The sequence below is a fragment of the Myotis nattereri genome (assembly GCF_964212035.1).
Source record: "Myotis nattereri genome assembly, chromosome: 2".
NCBI classification, from domain to species: Eukaryota; Metazoa; Chordata; class Mammalia; order Chiroptera; family Vespertilionidae; genus Myotis; species Myotis nattereri.
This window is the reverse complement of record NC_138076.1, coordinates 102,548,838-102,557,629: the sequence shown is the minus strand read 5'-3', so window position 1 is coordinate 102,557,629 and position 8,792 is coordinate 102,548,838.

Here is an 8,792-nt window from a genome sequence, read left to right as displayed (position 1 = left end):
CCGGTCTGGTTGCCCCTTACTGCCCCCCCTGCTGGCCTAGTTGCCCCACACAGCCTGGTGTTCAGTCGTTTGGTTGTCCCTCAGTAACCCCCCTGCCAGCCTGGTTACCCCATGCAGCCTGCTGCTCAGTCGTTTGGTTGTCGCTCACTAATCCCCCTGCCAGCCTTGTTGCCCTACTCAGCCTATTCGGTCATCTGTTCAGTTGTTTCAAATGTGACAGCCCCTGGCTCTTAACATATATAGATTGCCAATGCACGTCATATGTACTGGCTAGTCAGTCCATCAGACGGTCAGATGGATGGGCGGTCAGTCACTTAGCCTTATATATATATAGACTAGAGGTGCAAAACAATTTCTGCACTCGGGGGGGGGGTGGTTGCTCAGCCCAGCTTATGCCCTCTCACAGTCTGGGACCCCTCGGGGGATGACCATCTGCTGGCTGAGGCCTGCTCCCCAGGGGATTGGGCTTAAGACAGCAATCAGACATTCCTCTGGCAGCCCGGGAGCCCTCGGGGGATGTCCACTTGCCATTGGGGAGCAGACCTAAGCTGCAGTCGGACATCATTAGCGCTGCTGAGGAGGCAGGAGAGGCTCCCACCACCACTGCTGTAATGGCAGCTGTCAGCCTGGCTTGTGGCTGAGCAGAGCTCCTCCATGTGGGAGCTCACTGACCACCAGAGGGCAGCTCCTGCATTGAGCGTCTGCCCCCTGGTGGTCAGTGTGTGTCATAGTGACCAGTCATTCCCCGTCTTTCTGCTGTTAGGGTCAGTTTGCATATTTCCCTTTTACTATATAGGATAGAGGCCTGGGTGGGGGCTAGCTGGTTTGCCCTGAAGGGTGTCCTGGATTAGAGTGGGGGTCCCGCTTGGGTGCCTGGCCAGCCTGGGTGAGGGGCTGATGACTGTTTTCAGGCTGCCCGCACCCCCTTCAGGGAGGGGTCCCCACTGGGGTGCCTGGCCAGCCTGGATGAGGAGCTGAGGGCTGTTTTCAGGCAGGCCAAGCCTGCAACTGAAGCTCCCAGTCTCTTCTTTTTTTCTTTTTCTTTTTTTATTCTGGGATTTATTTACCTTCTGTAATTGAAACTTTGTTGCGGCTCCAGCTCCAAGGCCAGCTGGCTGAAAGCAGGTATCTGGGATTTGTTTAGCTTCTATAATTGCAACATTGTTGCATCCAGAGCTCAGAGCTAGGCTGTGGCAGGCGGGGAACCTTGGCTTCCTCCATTGCCAGGGCAACCAAGCCTCATGTTCACTTCAGCTGCGTGGCTGCCGGCCGCCATCTTTGTTGGGAGTTAATTTGCATATCCTGCTGATTAGCCAATGGAAAGCATAGCGGAGGTATGGTTAATTACCATGTTTGTCTATTATTAGATAGGATTATTGGCTATCTTCCCTACCCTGTAATTTACATCTCTGTGGCTATATTGTAATTACCAATTTGGGTGGTCAGTGGCAACTTAGGTACAAGCTCAAACAAAAGAGGCTTCTTGCCTAACAGTGACATAAATATTTGGGTTATAGAAAGGCATGCCTGTGCAGTGTAGACAGTAAGATTGCTGTGTCCTTGCTCAGATTGGCCTTGAACATCTGGTATACTCTGGACAGGGCCCCCACATTCCACGCCTTACACCGGTGATTTCTATGGGATTCTCTGGCCTATCTTCCAGCACCTTGAGCACAGAGTTCACAACAGCAACACAAACTACAACATGTTATAACCAGTACTCCAGCCCCAATAGCAACACTCACAAATGCCCAATGCCTTACTCCTAAGAGTCTATCCCACCAACCTCGGAGGGGGTTATGGGACATGGCTTGTATGGTTCGCACTTCCCTGTTTATCTCTTCCAGGGCACTGGTTACATTCCCTTGATTGTCAGGTATATATGTACAATATTCTACATGTATGATGACATAGGTGCCTCCTGTGCAGCAGTTAACAAATCTAGTGCTATTCTATTCTGCAGTATCACTTTGCACATCTACGTGGTTTCATCTGTCATTAGGGTAAGGGTTTGCTGGGTCTGACCCAAGTCTTTAGCTATATTCTCAGCTAAGGCTGTTACTTCTAACTCTACCTTAATTGCTCCTCCCGCAGGAAGGAATACAGCTAAGGAGTAAAACCACCAGGAAGTCTATTTAACACAATGCCACCAGTGGTAAACTGAGTCCCAGTTATGGGGAATCTCTTCTAAAGTCTTAAGAATTTGCCCAGGGATATAGGGCCTACCCCAGGTACATCGATCCGACCAATTCACAGGGAGGTAAGGACAGCCATACCTTCCACACACCCATAAGTATCCTGGAATCATCATATCTACAGGTTTTGTGCCGCTATAATGCTTTCCATTCTGTCGCTTCTGAACCTCAACATTAGTAGTTATGTTACAACACAAGTCTGGAGGCAGCCAGCCAACAACTCAATTCTTATTGAGTCACTGCTGCTCTACACACCTGTCTGCAGGGTCTCTTAATTCTACTTGTTCTCCTAGCAACCACCCCCAACCATTCCACACTGTATAACCAATAAAGGGGCGAGTATTGAGGTGGTCCCACCAGATCAGAGTCTCTATGGCTTGGTACACAGAATCCCAGGAGATGTTGTTGAAGTCTTGGTCAGTTAACCATGTCCAATTGGCAGTGGTGGCCAGATGGATGTGCCATGGAAATCCACCGGCCACTCCTGGGGGAATTTCTGTGCACACCCAACAATGGGAGACATTATGCATCGAGCATAGGTGTGTGACCAGAACACTACGCTGTTAGCCAAGCTTGCCCTGATCAAAGAGACAAAAGAGAAACTGAAACCATCATAGAGAGATCACAGCCTTCTGGAAAGATGCAAGCAACTGTGCCTCTTCTAGACAGCACTGTGACTGGAATCAGAGGACAACCTGGCCAGTGATACCAAGTGGGATCTCCCTCTTCATAGGGGCCCGGTTTCACAAGGGAAGCTATGGGAAATCTGAGCACTGGTCAGAGGGGAATAGTGTAAGTCCCCTTTAACAATGTACCCCTCCTATGCTTTCTGGCTTGGACTTGCACTGTTACTGGCCAGGGCTGGATCAAAGGGTGCAACTGGAACTTGTAGTCGTACCCAATTCCCCAGGGCCCTTCCCCAGTAACAGTCCATGGCCAGGTCCACACTGCCTCATTCCCCTCTGCCAAGTGGGCAGGTGTGTAGGCAGCAGCAAAGTTTCCAGATGGGTGTACCTTGGGGCGCAATAGTTCATTTGTTGTTTTCACCTGCACATGCAGCATCTGAGGATACCTCCACATCATTAACTCAAAGGGAGAAGCACTGGCTGTTCATTCAATCATCTAGCCCAACTTTTTAGGCTAGATGGGTCCACCCCTAGGCAGAGCTTGTCTTTTACCAGGCCGTTATACTGTTCAATCACCCCAGCAGCTTGGGGATTATATGGAACGTGAAACTGCCAAGCTATATCCTGGGCCTTGGCCCAGCTCTGTACCTCCTTGCCTGTGAAATGGGTTCCATTATCACTTGCTATGCTAAGGGGTCACTCATAGGTGGCCTCCAAGTGTTCCAAACCATGGACAACTGTCCGTTGGGTGGCCTCTCTTGCAGGGTGAGCAAAAAGGAGGCAGGTGGCAGTCAGGGCATAGTTAAAACCCTAGTCCAGAGGGAGAGGCCCAATGAAATCCACCTGCCAATGTTGCAGAGGGGTCCCTCCTCTGAGGACATGGCCCTTCTTCCCCTGGAGGCCATATCGATGGGGCGGGGGGAAGGTGTCCGAGCACAGCAGGGACAACCTCGTACTGCAGCGAGGGGTTCCCCTGTGGATAGGGCCAGGCCCCACCTCTCAGCCACCTGCATCATTGTCTGTTGTCCCACGTGCCCTAGTTTCCAATGGAGCCACCAAGCCCAATCTTCAGGGAAAGGTACTACCTCCCAAACCCTTGCCAAGGCATCTGCCTCATTGTTCCCAGGGGCTAACAATGGTCGATGGCCACTCAAATGATATATTGTTGCCTTTTTGGAAGTCCCTACTTTCCATATATCCTTTCACATTTCCTGTCCCCACACGGGGCGGTGTCCTACCAGCCACTGTTGCTTGTGCCATTGTGGCAACCACAAAGTCAAGCCTTTAAAGATAGCCCAGCTGTCTGTTACAATGATCAAAGGGCCAGGCTCCTTTGTCAACACCATCCAGACTGCTCTTGGTTCAGTCCATTCGCTACTTTGCCCAGTACCAGAATCAAATGACAGTTTGTCTGTATTTAAATGGACAGCCACTGCTGTACATGTAGCAGTGCTCCCCCTACTTGATCCGTCTGTGTACTACATGGTCTCTGGGAGAGATGGCATAGCTTCTCAGAATGGACTAGGGCAGGGGTGGGCAAACTTTTTGACTCGAGGGCCACAATGGGTTCTTAAACTGGACCGGAGGGCCGGAACAAAAGCATGGATGGAGTGTTTGTGTGAACTAATATAAATTCAAAGTAAACATCATTACATAAAAGGGTATGGTCTTTTTGTTTTTTTTAGTTTTATTCATTTCAAACGGGCCGGGCCGTAGTTTGCCCACGGCTGGACTAGGGAGTACCTCCTCTATAGGAGTTTCATCCCTTGACAGGGTCTCATATGTCACAGGACCCAACAGGGTTTGCAATTTCTGTGACAGAGGCCTGGTACTCACCACTGTTCCAAATAGGCCTCCATTTTGCTAAAGTTGGGGGTTTGTGCCACTCTCGACTTGGGTGTGGTCACCCAAGATCTAAGCCACTGGCTATAGAATAGGCAGTCTTCACAAGCCGAGCACCTTACTTTGTGTTGTGATTGCCTCATAGGCCTGCAGGGCTACATAAATGGCAGCCAACTGCATCTCACTGAGGATGTACTGACACTTGGCCCCTTTGCACAGCTGAGACCAGAACCCAATAGGCACCCTTCTCTGCCCATGCTGTTGCCATAGATCCCAACCAAACCCTGATGGAGTAACAGTTATGTCCAACTGGAATGGCTGTGTTAGATATACAACCTGAAAGCTTTGGGCTTCTTGGTAATGAGAAAGGCCTCCTCAACTTCTGGAGTCCAGTGCCATGTCACCCCTGTTCCAGAATAACAGGTACAAGGGCCACAACAGTTGTGCCAGATGGGGATGAACACTCACCAATACCCTAAAAGACAACATAGGCCTGTAACTTTCACTGTTGTAGGTCGGGGAAAAGCCTGCACTTTGTCAATAACTGCCTCAGGTATCACCTTGGTCTTACTAGACCAGACAACTCCCAGGAATTTGCCAGACAAGCCAGGTTCCTGGACCTTGGCAGTCATTAACCACCCATACCCATGAGTTCAATGCCTGCCATAGGCTACTGGAAGCTCTATTCAAATCTGCAAAAGAATCAGAAGTTAGCATGATATCATCAATATAATGGAACATTGTCACTGTGGGAGGCTTGCCCTAGGTGGCTAAATCTTGTGCCACCAGACCATGACAGATAGTAGGGCTGTGTAAATATCCTTGAGGGAGAAAACAAAAGTCCACTGTCAACCTTCCCAAGTAAAAGCAAACTGTTCCTGACTCCAGGGCTATATCTATGGAAAAGAAAGCATTAGCCAAATCCACCACATAGTGGAATCACCCTAACAACATAGTTAGGTGATTGATCAGATCCGTTATAACCGGAATTGTGGAATGTAATGGGTAGTCACTTTATTCAGTTCTCTGTAATCCACAGTCATTCACAAGGTGCCATCAGGCTACTTCACTGGCCATACTGGACAATGTAGGGGCTGTGCGTGGGCCAGATGATCTTCGCCTTCTCCAGCTGCAATATCTTCTGTCTGATTTCCTCTTGACCTCCTGGGAGGAGGTACTGCCACACCCACACCACCTGGCAGGGATTAGGCAGTGTCACCACCATGTGATGTAGGTGCCCCCTTGTGGTAGGCTTTACCACACACACTTATAGGTGGAATTCACCCTGGGTCATTGCAATTGTTAACCCTTTTAGCAAGTCCACTCCCAAGATGTATTCTGGTATGGGAGATATATACACAGTATAGGCCTTTCAGCGGAAGGCGGCCAATACTCAGTGTCAAGGTTGCCTGCCATACATGAACAGTTCTGCCTCCATATCTGTCTGTATATCTGTCAGGGTTACAATACAGTAAACTGTAGTCTGCACCCATATCAACCAGTGCCAACATACATTGCATGTTGCAGGGATGGGGGTGGGGTGGGGAGAACCAATATATTGTGAGTTCAACATACAGCCGCCAGTCCTCCGGGTCCCCTCTCCTGACTGGGTTCCTTGGCCTGTTCCTCAGTCTAGGACATTAAGCTCCTCCTCCTCAGGGGAACCTAAATAGTCCTAGAGGCATACTGGTCTAGGGCAGTGGTCGGCAAACTGCGGCTTGCGAGCCACATGCGGCTCTTTGGTCCCTTGAATGTGGCTCTTCCACAAAATACCATGTGCGGGCGTGCATGTACAGTGCGATTGAAACTTCATGGCCCATGCGGAGAAGTCGGTATTTTGTGGAAGAGCCACACTCAAGGGGCCAAAGAGCCGCATGTGGCTCGCGAGCCGCCGTTTGCGACCACTGGTGGAACTGCCTTTCTTCAGTAGCTTCTGGAAATGCTTTCCTACCAGTAATTGCCTCCACAAGGCCAGCAGCACATCATTAGGCTGCTGATCTATCTTCTCTTTCCTAACCCCTGTAGCCAGCAGATCCACCCACATTTGCGTGCGGGAGATTTTCACAGGTTCTGTCCCCACCACTTTTCTGGATCCCGAGCCCGTGGTCTTAGGCACCGCCTTATGTAACAAAGGCTTTTGCACAGTGATGGGTTTCGCTATTCCCTTTTATCATCACTTGACTTTCACATCCCCCAAGCTGGCCATGGCTGTAATTACCTCATGTATACAGTGGTTTACGAAAAGGGTCAAAATAGCTGCCAGCCACCCAAACGCTGCTGGAGGGGCTGCAGTGAGAATCAAATCTTTCCTACGCGTCAAAAAATGCTCATCATCAGGACCACAAGTATTCAAGTTAAACATGGCTTGTTTCGTGCCCAATTCCTGTATCACTTGCACTAAATCTACATTCATAGTCCATTTTCTCATGGTTTCTGGCAATTCTCCGGCATCCTGCCAAATGCTTCGAGATGCCACCATTAACCAATCCATCAGGGAGTGATCTCCCTGTCTGACTCCCAAACAGTGACTGATCTGCAGTCACTGCCCCAAAGAGGGATGGGTCATTATTGAGGCTAACTTCTCCATCTTGGCTGGAGATAGCTCTCTCAGTGTTGCAGTTTCAAGGCATTAGGAGCAACCAGTCTACCTGCCTGACAACCTTCGACTGGTCTTTGGGGATTGTGCCCATCAAGGGCAACAAAGCCTTCTCTAATGCCTTAACTTACTCCCAATCTTCCAAGGCATCAGGACCACTGCTACCAGATACCATAAACCAGTCAGAGGCCACATGTCCTCCAATGGGATAGATGGGGTACTTACCCCAGAATCCTGCCCACTACTACACCAAGTTCCTCAGCCAGGGACTTGACCCTTCTGGGGGCAGGAAATTGGAAGAACACTCAGGTGCAAGCAGACAAGTGGAACATGCTTTATTACAACAAAACAGCCAACAACTGGCTGGTCAGTGGCAACTTAGGTACAAGCTCAAACAAAAGAGGCTTTTTGCCAAATAGTAACATCAGTATTTGGGTTATAGAAAGGCACGCCTGTGCAGTGTATACAGTAAGATTTCTGTGTCCTTGCTCAGATTGGTCTTGAACATCCGGCGTACGTTGGACAGGGCCCCCACACCAGGTTATGTCAGTTTTCAATTTTCAATCATTATTTATTCAAATAGGTTTTCAATCCCTTTCTCTCTCTTTTCTCCTTCTGGTTCCCCTGTGATGCAAATGTTGTTATTCTTTATCTGGTCCTAGACATCCCCTAAACTACTCTCATTTTTTAAAATTCTTTTTTCTGTTCTGATTGGGAGATTTCTGTTACCTCTTATTCTGAATCGCCGATTCAATCTTCTGCTTCATACAACCTACTGCTTATTCTTTCTGGTGTATTCTTAATACGCTTACTATCTCTTTTTTTTAAGTTCCCAATGAGTTCATTCATTCTTTCTCTAAGTTCCTTGAGCATCCTTATAACCATTGTTTTGGATTCTGTATCTGGTATATTCCATTTTATTTAGCTGTTTTTGGGGGGGAATTTCTCTTGTTCTTTAATTTGAGGCATTTTTGTCTCCTAATTTTGGCTGCCTCTCTGTAGTTGTTTCTGTGTATTAGGTAAATCTTCTATGTCCCTAGTATTGGTATAGTTTTTTATAGTAGGTATTTTATGGGGACCCCGCTGTGGGGTTAAAACCCCAAGCTTCTCAGGAGTAAATCTTTGCAGCTAAGATATTCCTCCAGATTCTCAGCTGCTGCATGTGGGTGCAGGGCCAGCTCTTTTTGCATCTCCACCCTTCCTACCAATCAAAATGTGGCTTCTTTTATAAATCCTTGGTGATAAAAGTACAACTCAGCTCGTCTTCATTTGACTATTCAGGTTGATTAGTCTATATTTTAGTTATAATTCCAGGTTGGTTCTGGGAGGAGATGAGTGTAACTTCAACATACTCTGCCGCCATCTTGGATTCTCCCAGAGAATTTCATCCCCAGGCCTTGAGATCTAATCAAGTTTTCCTAGAAAGATATTAAAACGTCCCTGGCCAGTTTTTCTCAGTGGTTAGAGTGTCTACAGACTCAAGGGTAATGGTTCGATTCCAGTCAAGGGCACATACTTTGGTTTCAGGCTTAA